The 12,962-nt window shown below is 39.4% G+C and overlaps 1 protein-coding gene across 6 annotated transcripts in view; it reads left to right on the top strand.

Annotated features, from left to right (window-relative positions):
* The window catches only part of gtdc1 (glycosyltransferase-like domain containing 1), a 304,588-nt gene that overhangs the window by 30,957 nt on the left and 260,669 nt on the right, over window positions 1–12,962 (top strand). Inside the window, exon 1 of one of the 6 annotated variants that reach the window (XM_080199374.1) lies at window positions 7,957–8,023. The exons of the other annotated variants lie outside the window; for them this stretch is intronic. The gene's annotated coding sequence lies outside the window, so the exon portion shown is untranslated. Of the gene's footprint in view, window positions 1–7,956; window positions 8,024–12,962 lie in introns of those variants that run through there. 6 annotated transcript variants of the gene reach the window in all.

Below are 12,962 nucleotides of genomic sequence, written 5' to 3'. Positions count from 1 at the left end.
TCTTCTTTTCACTACAGGCCAATAAAAGTGTCAATTGTTTAAAGTATCAGTAGCAGAAATGGCAAACACTTATAACTGCTTCATCTTGTCTAAATAAACATTGTGAACTTAAGAACAAAGCTCAGAGAGCCAGAGCAGTTAGTCAAGGAATGGTTTCCCTGGAACTCAGATATTTCAGCAGGCTGATAGAATCCTTGGCTATTGGTCAAGCCTCATTATGTATTCTAGATTGAGGTCCTAGATATCCATTACAGTACTAATACACCTGAGCTCCAGGGAAAAGATATTATTTTGGGGAAGGCTTAACTTGATATGGGGGCATAGGGGGTGGGCATTTTGTGGAATAGAATGTGTGTGGGGGAGTGTGAGGACTCTAAGTGGGACAAGTAAGACCAGTACGAGGCAGGTCTTTTAAACAGTCCCTGTAGCTGCCCATACCCGTCAGCCCCTGTAGCTGCCTCCAAATTTCTCCTGGGTTGACTAGCCACACTACAGCCCATACCTAGCCCTCGCACCACAGTAAAATTCCACGGATTTTTCCCAATGCGAGTGGACAAACTGGGAATTTTCCTGACTCTTCCTACCTGCCTCATGGATGAATATTCAGTCCATAGTTCCATGTCAGGATTGTGTGTGGCTTGGAGGAGAATTTGCAGGTAATGGTGTTCCTGTGCTTCAGCTTCCCTTATCCTTCTAGGTGGTAGCAGTCGTGGGTTGAAAAGACGCTGTTGATCTTGGTTTGGTGAGTTACTAAATTGCATCTTGAACACAGTGCACACCTCTGCCATTATATGTCATTGGTGAAGGGAGTGAATGTTTAGGTTGGTTAAAGGGGTGTTAATCAAGTGGGATCCTCTGTCCAGGATGGTGTCAAGCTTCTTGAGTTGTTGAATCCACACTCATCCATGCAAGTGGAGTATGTTCCATCACATTCCCATCTATGCCTTGTAGGTGGAGGACAGAAGGTGAGCCACCTGCCTCAGAATTCCCAGCCTCTGACTTGCAGTTGTAAGCACAGTATTTATATGGCTGATCCAGTTTAGTCTCTAGTGGTAAATCCCAGGACATTGATAGCAGGAAGATCAGCAATGGTAATGCCATTGAATATCAAGGGGAGAAGATTAGACTATCTCTTGCTGGAGTTGGTCAGTGCCTGGCACTTGGATGGCATGAATATTAGTTGCCAGTTATTGATTGAACCTGAACATTGTCCAGGTCTTGCTGCATGTTGACACAAATTGCTTCATTGTCTGAGGAATTGTGAATGATGCTGAGTATTGTGAAGTCATCAGCGAACATTGCCACTTCTGACCTTATGATGGAGGAAAGGTCATTGATGAAGCAGCTCAATATGTTGGGATTTGAGACAGGAATTTAGGTTGGGCCTGGGGAATTCCTGTAGCAATATCCTGGCACTGAGCTGTTTGGATTCCAACAAACACAACCATCTTCCTCTGTGCTAGGTATGACTCTAATCATTGGAGACTTTCCCCCCGATTCCCATTGACTTCAGTTTTTCCAGAGTCCTTTGATGCAGCAGTCATTAAATACTGCCTTTATACAAGACGTAGCCAGACAGTTTTCCACATTGTTAGATGCCAGTGTTGTAGCTACGCTGGAACAGCTTGGCTGGGGACACAGTTAGTTATGGAGTCTTCAGTAGTATAGCTGGCATGCTATCAGGATCCATAGCCTTTGCATTATCTCATGTTTTCAGCTATTTCTTGATACATGGATGAATTGGATTTGCTGTAAATTGATATCTGTGAACCAGGGGTCTTTAGAGGGGGCCTAGATGGATCATCCCACTCTGCACTTTTGGCTTAAGATAGTTGCACATAACTTTCGCACTGATGCCCTCTTAGCTTTGGTCATTGTGAGAAGCAGTAAGGACAGTTTGACCCATTAATGCATCATTACTTCCTTTGTCTTTGCAACCCCTGGAGGATTTTAAACCTGTGAAAACCCACTTAAACTTAAAATTTAACATTTAAGAATAACTCATTGTGGGAAACACCATAAAAATTCTCAAGTTGAAATCATCAGTGGTTCTATGAAAAATAAATATAAACTTACAAAAATAATTAGTAATATATTTTGGGGCTTTCAAAGAATTTTGAGTGTGATTTTCAGAATGTATTTACTGTGCTGTAGAAATGATATGTTAGTGCTGTAAATGTGGATAAATACTTCAAAATCAAAAGACAAAGCACAGGAGAATTTTAGATTTTTAATTAGTTAAGTAAATGTAAGAATTTAAACTGACCTTGTATGCATGTACGTGGTCCTACAGGAAATCTTATATATAAATCTAATGTATTAGCTTTTACAAAGAGCTCTGTTGTTCCAGTAATGAAGAAGACTTCCCTCCAGTTGATAATTCAAAGAATGCATTAGCGGTCTGGGATAACTTCTCACCACTGGTGTTTATACCTTCCTTCCTTCTCTCTTCGTTAATTGGTCTGTACCAATTTTCATTATCAGCCTATAATTTACTAAAAGTCTTGCTTAACATCCTGTACACTTAAATTGTTGTGAATCACACTCTTTTTCTGTCCAATTTTATTGAAGAGAAGAAAAATGCCTTGTCATTATAACTCTAATTTCTAATGTACAATATTAGGTTTGTTTATGTAAGATATACAGATATTAAATATGTCACAATTTAAACTTTAAAGCTATCCTTTGATCACCACTTGCTATTTTATTTGTGAAGGCCTCAACCTTTGCTAATTGTTTAGATTTGATAATTTGAGTAAGTTTTCAATGTTCTTTCCAGGTAAAGTTCACATCAACCTTCTTGTTATAATGCACCATATTATCTGACTCACCTTGAGCCACGCTGTGGGAGATCTGCTAGTACTTAATAAACATTATGAAGACTGCAGGAAAGATTGCTGTCCGCTGAAAGCAGATGGAATATCTTAGAAGCTTTTAGTATTTGACGACCAAAGGAAATACTGGCTGGTTTCCACAGACAGGAGCCTTAAGATTTTAGTTTGTGGACGTTTTGGAAGAATTCACACAAAGTACTTTTTTGGGAATAAATGCTCAGTGGTTCTGTAGTGGAGTTTTGCTTTTTAGGAGAAAATTATCTTAACTGTGCACTCAATAGGAGGAAGAAAAGGTTTCTATTGAAGTGAATGGGAAATTTGGCATGAAGAAAATACACTTAATAACAGCCTACTTGCAGGTAATCAGCAATCCACTTAAGCAAAGTAAGCTACATGCCTAATTTCTATCTACTTTTGCTGTTGACCACACCGTTTTACATCCAGTGTCAATCAAAATAGCACTTTAGAAAGTTGGGCAGGATATTTGATTGTGAAATTGAGTTCCTAGTTCTAAACAAGATTTAAAGACAAAAATATAAAATGTTTAAACCTTTCTCACTGATGCTCTTTATTGTGGCCCAAAATGTATCTTGGTCATATATGGTAATCTGGCTCAGCCTGAAACCTCCTTTATTTTGGTACTGAGAATGTAGAGCTGATTGAAATCTACACAAGATGGGTTCGAATTACACAATTTTCATTCGACAAAAAAATGAGTGCTAGATGAAGTTGTACAACTTGTGTTGTTCCTGAGAGTTGGATAATATACTAACAGAAAATGCAGCATCTATGGAGAGAGAAACAGAGTTCATGCTTCGGGTCAATGACCTTTATTGATTTTTGTGAGTAATATTTTCAAGTTGACAAGGGTAATTGATGTGGAAAAAAGATACACCCTTCCATTTGGCATCTCTTGAAATTGGGGTTAAGTTGACAGGATGAGTTTTACTTTGCATCTGGTCTAGTTTATAGGCAATCATATTATGGAGAAACCTGGGCCTGATGTGTCTTTGAAGTGCAAGTCTGTTAACCAATATTGTAGCAGCCTTACGAACTGAGCATCATTATGCCACTTCTATGCCCTCACTTTCATTCGCTGTCTTTGCTAACAACTATCCTGTCCCACTGCCTCCACAGAGCTATAAGCTGATGTTCTAACTGTTGTGTGAAAACTTCCTTCTCTTTATTCTCTATATTGCAAAAAATAAGCAAGCTACCATAGACTTAGGATACATACTTTTAAAAAGGGCGGGTAGGCCTTAACTGTTTTGGCAGTCACTTAATTAAAGAGTCTCAAAAGATGAAAGAGAAGGGGAAGCTTCTATTAATGAAAAGGAATAGGGAGGAGCCCTGTGCTCAATTATATGTGGTGCTGGATTCTCCCCTTCTCAGCACTCCCCTGCTAAAACATTATGAAGGCTAGGGCAGCTAGCCTAGGGGGAACACTGGCTGCCCCACAAACATTTAGTGGATACTTCGCTGCTAATAGGTTAGGGATAGCATTTCTGCTACTCAAAGCTGCTTGCTAGTAAGAAGCTGATAGCTGTCCAGAACTTTGGGATTTCAGTCAAGTCTCCAGGCAGGGGTCTCGCCAGGTGCAAAACAGACAGGCCCAGCGAAGGGGGTGTTGTTGAGAGGCCAGCGCAGGGAGGAAAACCTTGTTTTTGAGGGGTGGGAGCTCAAAATCTTGGGATGCCTTCTGATGGACTTGGAGGCTTATTATGTAGGAACCCTATTACCTGCCTAAAGGAAAATTTTCCAGGTTGGCTGCTTGATATGGTCCTCTCCTTCCATCAATTAAATGATAAGGCGGTAAGACAAGCTTCTTCAGTGAGAATTAATTGCCACTTAAGGGCTTCAGTTGGCCTAATGGTGGGTTAGCCACCTGATGCCACTCCACTGCTGGTTAAAATTGCAATGGGGCATTCGAAGGCAGGCAGGTGGCTGGCAAGCCATATGCTGGATTTCGCTACTCTCCCTGTCTTCAAAGTCACTGGTAGGAGATTGTAAAATACAGCCCCTTCAGTGGTGGTCTGATGGCATAGCAATTTTTGCAGAATAAAAAGCAAAAGATGAACTTTTTGTGATATGACCTTTATTAGATCACGATATTAAAGTCCCATTTGTACTACTGATCCTGCTCTGACCATATTCAATGCACAGCAGGATGCCCCATACTGAAGGTGATCTCCCAAGGTTTATAGTGAGGCCAGCTGGTACTTATTTTATGTGCACATGATATCAAATCACTCACCTCATGTTCAAGCTGCCCTTTCTGCAGTCCTTTTTTGCAGATAGTATCAGAATATGTTCATTGGCTGCTTATACTTGGATGTGAATTTCAGATTTCATACCTGTATGAAAAATTTGTGGCTAAGCGATTTGGAGGGTTATTTTAGGCTATTTTCATGAAGGGTGTAAACAGGTGCTAAACAGACACTGATGTGGTCACTTTTGGTGCACCCTTCAGCTCCTTTACCAAAATGATGTCCTGTACTAACTATGGACTAAAGAGTGTTTCAACTCAAGACTTCATCGAGCTCTTTGATGCCTGAATGAAAGCCACCCAAAATTTTGAATGCATTTGTGTTATTGTTTACTTTCCTGATAACCAGAATAAATAAAGCATGTTAATGTTAAATTATAGTTCCTTTACTACTGGCACAAAGGGTATAAATCGCTTGGTAATTGTGAACCATATCTGCAAGTTTTTCTTTGTCCTATCTCTGCCATAGTTAGCTCATCAACCATCTAATAGTCAAAGACAGTTCTCCAGTTCTGACAGTGCATATGAGAAACTTGTCAACCGTATCAAAGGTAGGGCATGACATATGAAAAGCTAGGGAATTAGTTGGGTTTGGTTGTATCTTTGGATCCCAAAACATCTCTGATCTCTCTTGGGATCAACTAGATCCCAAAGCTCCTGGAGGCCTGATGCCTTTTAAGGTTCGTGAACCACTTAGATTGTGCTTTACAGCTGCTTTTTAGATGGAAATAAAAATAGAGAAAAAGGACCATATCTTACAACGAAAGACACTACCAGTGTGGAAAAGAATATGCCAATTAATGAGTGGTTCTTAGGTGACATCAAATTGAAATGTTAATCTTCAGTTTTTTTTAATGTTGGATTTTGCAGCAAGAAATAGTGAGAAGCTGAATAGCTGTTAAATTGTTCACTTTTGGTAAATAATATGATAGGACATGCATCATTTTTATTCTAAAGTTTACTAATTGCTAACCTAATGGACAGTTTTCACATGTACACTGAAAACAGCCAGCTCTGTCTCACCATCTCTCTTGACTTCTTCAGTTTCTCTAAATTGTCGGACTGCTTGTCTGACACTGATATTGGATGAGCAGCAATTTCTCAAATATTGAGAAGACAGAAGACATTGTTTTTAGTCACCACTGCAAAACTCCATTCCTAATCACTAACTCCATTCATTGAAGAGAGCAGGTAAAGATGAGCACCCAGAGGCAGACGGTAGCACCTAGGAAGAATGGGACAGAAGAGGACCCAGTGTCATACAGCAGCACCTAAAAGGATTATCCACTCTGTAACTCCAGAGGACAAACCGTAATCTGAGAAGAATCTAAAAGTGTGACATCACAGGATTTTGATTGGTTAGTGAGTATTTTCCTAGTTTATCTTTCAAAACTCAGGTAATTTTGTCCTTCATCTTCAACCCACAGCTATCTGACTTAAAGATGGAAGTGGGCTAGCCGTAGCTTAAAAGCAGATAAATATTGATATTAGATGAAATAATAAAGAACAAAATTGTTCAAGGTACTTGGAGCCAGTATCTTTTTGCCATGAGGACTGTTGGGGTTTCTTGAAGGAATATCTTGTGCACAAGGCTAAATGTCTTTTAGGTGAGCACCTGTTATACTGGTGTTCTTGTCGTGCTATCCTATTAGCCAATGTGTCTGTCCTAATGTGTTTCTAATTGTTACCTGGTGTCCTCCAACTCCGTTGTTTTCTAATATTGTTGACTCCAGATGTGGCCATAATTTTTCCAGTCTTCCTTAGATTTGGAGTGGTGTCAGAGGACTAGAAAATTGTAAACCTTACACCCTTGTTCAAAAAAGTGTAAAGATAAACCCAACAACTATAGGGCAATTAGTTCAACTTTGGTGGTGAAGGAACTTATGGAAACAAAAATTTGGGACAAATTTATGAGTCACAGGAACAGATGCCGGTTAAGCCAGCATGGATTTCTTGAGGGAAAATCATGATTAAGTAATTTGCTGGAGCTTTTTTGAAGAGGTAGCAAAGAGAGTTAATGAGGATAATGCAATTGATGTACGCATGGACTTCTGAAAGGCATTTTGTACAATACCGCACAACAGACTTGTGTGCAAACTTATAACTCATGAAATAAAGTGGCAGCAACAAAATGGATATAAAAGTGACTGAGTGACTGGAAACAGAAGTCATGGTTAATGGATATTTTTCAGGCTGGAGGAAGATTTGTAGTGCGTTCCTCAGGGGTTGATGTTGGGACTCTTGCATTTCCTACTATACATTAATGATCTAGATATTGGTGTAGCAAACACAGTTTCAGAGTTTGCAGATGATATGAAACTTGGACGCATTACAAATTGTGACAAGTTGGTGAAATGGGCAGACAGGTGGCAGATGAAGTTCAATGCAGACAGTTGTGAAGTATTCTGCTATAGTTGTAAGGACACAGACACACCATTGATGCCTTAAATTGCTGGAGTAGTGGCATTCATAGCTGCACTCTCGTGGTCATCTCTTCTGCTTTTTTAAAAAATTGGTGGTGTCAATGAGCCTTTTATTTGGATTTTGTTTAGGTACGCTGGACAGTGTGGTTGTAAAGTATTGCAGGAATAATTTGGACGGGCTGTCAAAGAGACAACTATCTCCATTATTTTGTAGGAAGGACGTAGAGAGGCAATGTAAAGTAAAGGGCACATCTTCTGAGGGCCAGTGGTTCGTATGGCCTTGAATTGTTTTATCTGAAGTATGATTGGGAAGATTAGGCTCCATAGAGTACTGAAGCAGTTATCTGTGACAAATATGGATTTGGCATTTGTGGGTTTTTTAACCTATATTACACAAGTGTTCACCACTTGTTTTATCCAATCATAGATCTGATTCAGTTAGCAAACTGAGAACCAACTTTTGTAACTGGAGAGAGTTGTAACTGGAATCCTCAAAGTGGGTGAGCATCATCTGGTCAATATTTTGCAACAGAATTATTGATTTACCTTGCTTTCTTATAATGGGAAAAACTATATGTCTACTCACTATCCAATTCTGTTTATATGTGTTTGCAGTGATTCAGTTGCTCGCTTTCCAGATGTGAAGTTAATCACTCTATTTGGGGCGGCGTCTTCAACAAAGAGAATAATGTCACTTTTGATGGATATCACAGGGTTACTAATGAAGACAAAAATAGAATAAGGCCAAGCATGCTTCCCTGAGGGACCATTATGTAGCTTTTGGAATAAGAAGACAAATACCCATTTCTTATTGCCTGGGATATGCACCCTTTATGGAAGTCAATTTTACAGTTAAACAGTGCAACAGATGTTCAGAAGAAACCAACTTATATGTTCTGGTTGTATGCTGGGTATCAGGAAAATTCATTTCTGTGTTATCTAAACATCAAAGGTTGATTGATTTGCTGTAACCAGAATTGCTGGTTTGGTAGAGCTTAGCTTTGTCTGAAATATTGCAACAGCTTTAAGGTCTTTTGTAGTGGCTACAGGCTGCAGAATGAAGTGATTTTATTTTATTCAACTGCCGATTGTTCATGAAAGATGTTTCAGCTGTTATGGGTGGTCTCTTGTTCATAATATTGTACCAAAATTGCTAAATGTGGTAGTGAGTGGGTCATGTCTGACAATGTCCTCCAGTGCTGACCTAGATGAGGTTTGTGGAGTCAGTGGAAAGTTATGCCATTAGCAGAGAGCAGAAAGGCACACACCTGTTCTAACCAAATAAAACCTGACTTTGCTTCCTTTGAAAGAAGTGTTTACCAAACTCTCAATTCTAGCTATCTTCTCTTCGGATCTGACAAAGGGTCATCCTGACATTGGCTCTATTTGCTTTGTCAGATGCTCTCAGACCTGCTGAGATTTTCCAGCATTTTCTGTTTTTGTCTCTCTTCATTCTTATTCAGCATAATCAAGACTCCGTTGTTTTCATAGAATCATAGAACCCCTACAATGTAGAAAGAAGCCATTTGGCCCATCAAGCCTACACTGACAACAATCCCATTCAGGCCCCAACCTGCAACCCCACACATCTACTCTATTTATTTACCCTGACATGAAGGGGCAATCCCCCCAATCAACCAAATCAGCACATCTTCGGATTGTGGGAGGAAACCGCAAAACCCAGAGGAAACCTATGCAGATACAGGGAGAACACAGACAGTCACCCAAGGTTGGAATTGAACCTGGCTCCATGACAATGATGTGGAGATGTCGGAGTTGGACTGTGACCCTGACAGTGAGGCAGCAGTGCTAACGACTTTCTCACTGTTTCCTTAAAGCTCTGTCAATTTCCCACTGAATTTACAGTAGGAGTGGAACAGTTATGGAATATATCAGGGTCTATATATTTAACTTAGGTGTTATAATAAGTATTTCACCTGCTGGTCATATGATGAACTGCAAATGCCATTCTCCTTTTGTTATGACAGAACATCTAAGTGTTCACAGTCATTATAGATCACAGAAAAATGGAGAAAGGCGCCACAGTCTACCCTTAAGATAAATGTTTTTTGGTGAATAAAAAAGATTAATGTTTGTAAATGTTTGATTATGAATATATTGCTGTCATGATGGGATCCTGAATTCATAAGAACAAGAGTTACTGATATAGTAATAAAAGGCTCTCTTGTACTCCTTACCAATGATCATGAAAAACATTGGGTTTTAAAATAGAAAATATCATAGTTCATTGCTGACTTTTTAAAATTAGGCTGTCCACTCAGAATCTTGTTTTATATTATCAAACAACTATGCTACGTCAAACCTAAACTGGATTGAAGACCAGTATCTTAAAGTGTCTCATCTTGCTGTACGTTACTGACTGGTGCCTGCCTTTTGACTGCAGCAAATGTATTTTCCCAGGCATAGTGTATTCACTCGTCGTATCTCCAGAATGCAGTTGACTGTGAGAGATAGTGTTGTTTTGTGGTTTTTGGTGGGGAGGGGTGAAGGTAGGGTGATGGTTGGTGTGGTCAACCCACTATTAAAGATGTGCTATTGTATGACCAAATAAGCGTGCACAGGTGCTGAATATCTGGATCAAATTTGTAGAACAGCCTACATTGAGACAGACTTATGCCCAAACATAGAAAGATGGTGTGTCATTCATCTCTGCCCATGCTGCCAACCATTCACCTTTTCCTCTCCATCCTCCTTCATTCTGCAGTTCTGACTTAGCCCTCCTTGTTCTCTCCAAGTTTTCCTTTTCTGAAGGATATATCTTCTACTCTCTTCATCCCTGCACACTCAGTTTCTTGACCACTATTGACTGCTAGTGACCCCTGTGCTTGTTGACATTTTTAATGCTTTATTTTATTCAGCCATCATCTTTTTTAACACTGCTATCGTTAATCCACACTTAACTAATTTTTGAGTGATCCGTCCTATCCAGCTCCATTGGGCTTTCTCAACTATTTTGTTCTTGTTCCACAAAGCTTCTAGCTCGAAACATTTTACTTTGACTTCTGTCCTGCAAACAATGCAGGGAAAATATCACAATTGAAACCCCGTGTTGTCCCTGTCCATCTCCCTTAGTTTCTCTGCAAAGTTTGAAAAGGTTGACCATACTATTCTCCTCCATAATCACTTCTCCACTGTCCAGCAAAATGATGCTGCCTTTGTGTGGTTCTCTTCCGACATGTTTCAATGCTGGCATATCTACTGGAATCCCTTCTTTTCTTCATCTAAATCCTGCACTATGGTAAGTTTTTCAACGTACAAGGAACCAGCTTCTGGATGATTACCATTACACCTATCTCCTCTTCTTCATTTCCTTCATTCCCACAGCCACTTCTAAACTGCCAATCTAACACTAAGCTATCAACAGATCAATTTTTTATTCAACTTGGATGAGAAATTGAAGCCAACATTTTATTTTCATGTAATTAATATTGTCCCCTACCAACGACCAGTTACCCTCAGATATTTGATCAGACCAAGAAAAATGTGTTTGATGCAGAGTTAATCTTCAAACCCCATATCAACTTTATACCAAAGCCATTTATTTCCCCTTTCTTGCTTGCCTATGCTTCTACCTCATTCGCATGATCGTAGGAGACCAAAGTCACAGTGGAAGTGACTGAGAGACCTAAAATGTCAAGCAAACTGTCCTACACCCAACTCTGATTTCTCTGTCCTTTGCCCTCTACATTGTTCTAATGAAGCTGTAACGAAGTTCAAGTTAACAACACCTTACTTTTGAGTTAGACAATGGACATATCCTTCTGGATTCACGATTGATTTTGACAATTTCAGATCAAAACCACTGCTCCCACCTTGGAGAGCAGGTGTTGGTAAAAGTTCACTGATACAGCTTAAAGCTGCCATTGACCTTTAGTTTCTTTGCTTGTCTGACCTTGCACCATTATCCATTTTGTCACTTTTTATCTCTTCTGCTTTTCACCCTATCACAGATGTTCCCTTTTTTCCTCCTTTACCTAACTGATTTATCCCTCCCACACTTGATTTTTCTGCTTCTGTACTTGCTTCAAATCTGTTGCATCTCTAATACCTTTCAGTTGTGACATTGGGTTATTGACCTGAAACATGAACTGTTTCCTTCGCCACAGATGGCAACTGACCTGTTGAGTATTGCCAGTATCTTGTGTTTTTAATCCATTATATAATTACAATGACTGCCAGCACCCTATCTAAATAGATGGAATGCTGGTAGTTGTTAGTTTGCTTATAGTATCACAAAGCGATTGCAACTGGTACACAGATGGGACAGATGCAGTGTACTAATCTTTCTGTAAAAATTGCCTGGATTGGTCCCTGATTAATTTTAATCTCTATTAGGGAAAATTAAATTGAATAATTCAACATTTAAGTAATGTGTTTCCATTCTAACCTGCAACGTATACAAAATTTCTCAGGGGGAGCATTATCAGGAGCTAAGGAATAATCTCATTTCTTTACTTTGCTGAAACCCTTCATATTTACATACACAACGCATGTCCATAGCTTCTAAAATAAGACAGTGGAAAAACTAATTTTCAAATGATGTTGACAAAGTATTATGATAAGTGAGCAAGCCGTGCTTGCACATGGTCAGTTTTTATTGTAAACTATTCCCCACATGCATGAAAGGATACCATAATATTACCTAGATATGATGAATTTCATTATGGATTTTATTCTTCCACTGTGCTCAATCTGGGATTAAAGAATGTTTTTTGATAACTCCTATTATTTTTTCCTTTGCTGCAAAGTTGATGATCAATTCTATGGTAGTATGGAGCTACAGATACACTGTGATGTGGAGTTATAGGATGTGGGTTTGCACTTTCAACTTTTTAATGGTAATTTCTGTTTGTGGCTCTTCACCACAGGTGGGGAGAGAACAATCATAGGTGAATCACAATGGGTTGCTCTTGCACGTAGATGGCATAAGAGTATCACTGGCAGAGTCACCAAGCCAGGCTGCCTGTTTGCGTTTTCATGAATCTTTTGTGTAAATTACATGAAAGAAAGTGAGAAATAAAATAACCCTTTGAGTATCGATTCTCCCAGATGACTCAAAATGTGAACCTCCTCCTCTGCTGCTAGCTACATAAATGGGGTGCAAAGGTAAATCGAGATGTCCACACTTTAGGATTGGTAACTGTAGATTTGGCTGTCCATCTTTTGCCCATGTTATTGTGATAAAAAGTTCTTTATTAAGTTCTTTGTGTGTAAAATTTAACTTCAAGGGGAGGTTTGCTGCACAGTAAGAGTTTCTTCGTTCAAGTTCTGATTGTGAACTCGAGGAGTGAAACGGCAACGTGTTCTCGGAAACCAAATAATGTGCTAACCTTTGCAATGATCGTGGACTCCCCCTGCCCACACTATAACTATGCTGCTCAACCCACTTAATGATACCCATGACACAATTCAAGTCTA

Source organism: Carcharhinus amblyrhynchos, chromosome 11 (assembly GCF_965287045.1).
Source record: "Carcharhinus amblyrhynchos chromosome 11, sCarAmb.v2.hapA, whole genome shotgun sequence".
In the NCBI taxonomy this organism is placed as follows: Eukaryota; Metazoa; Chordata; class Chondrichthyes; order Carcharhiniformes; family Carcharhinidae; genus Carcharhinus; species Carcharhinus amblyrhynchos.
This window is presented reverse-complemented; position numbering and strand designations above follow the sequence as displayed.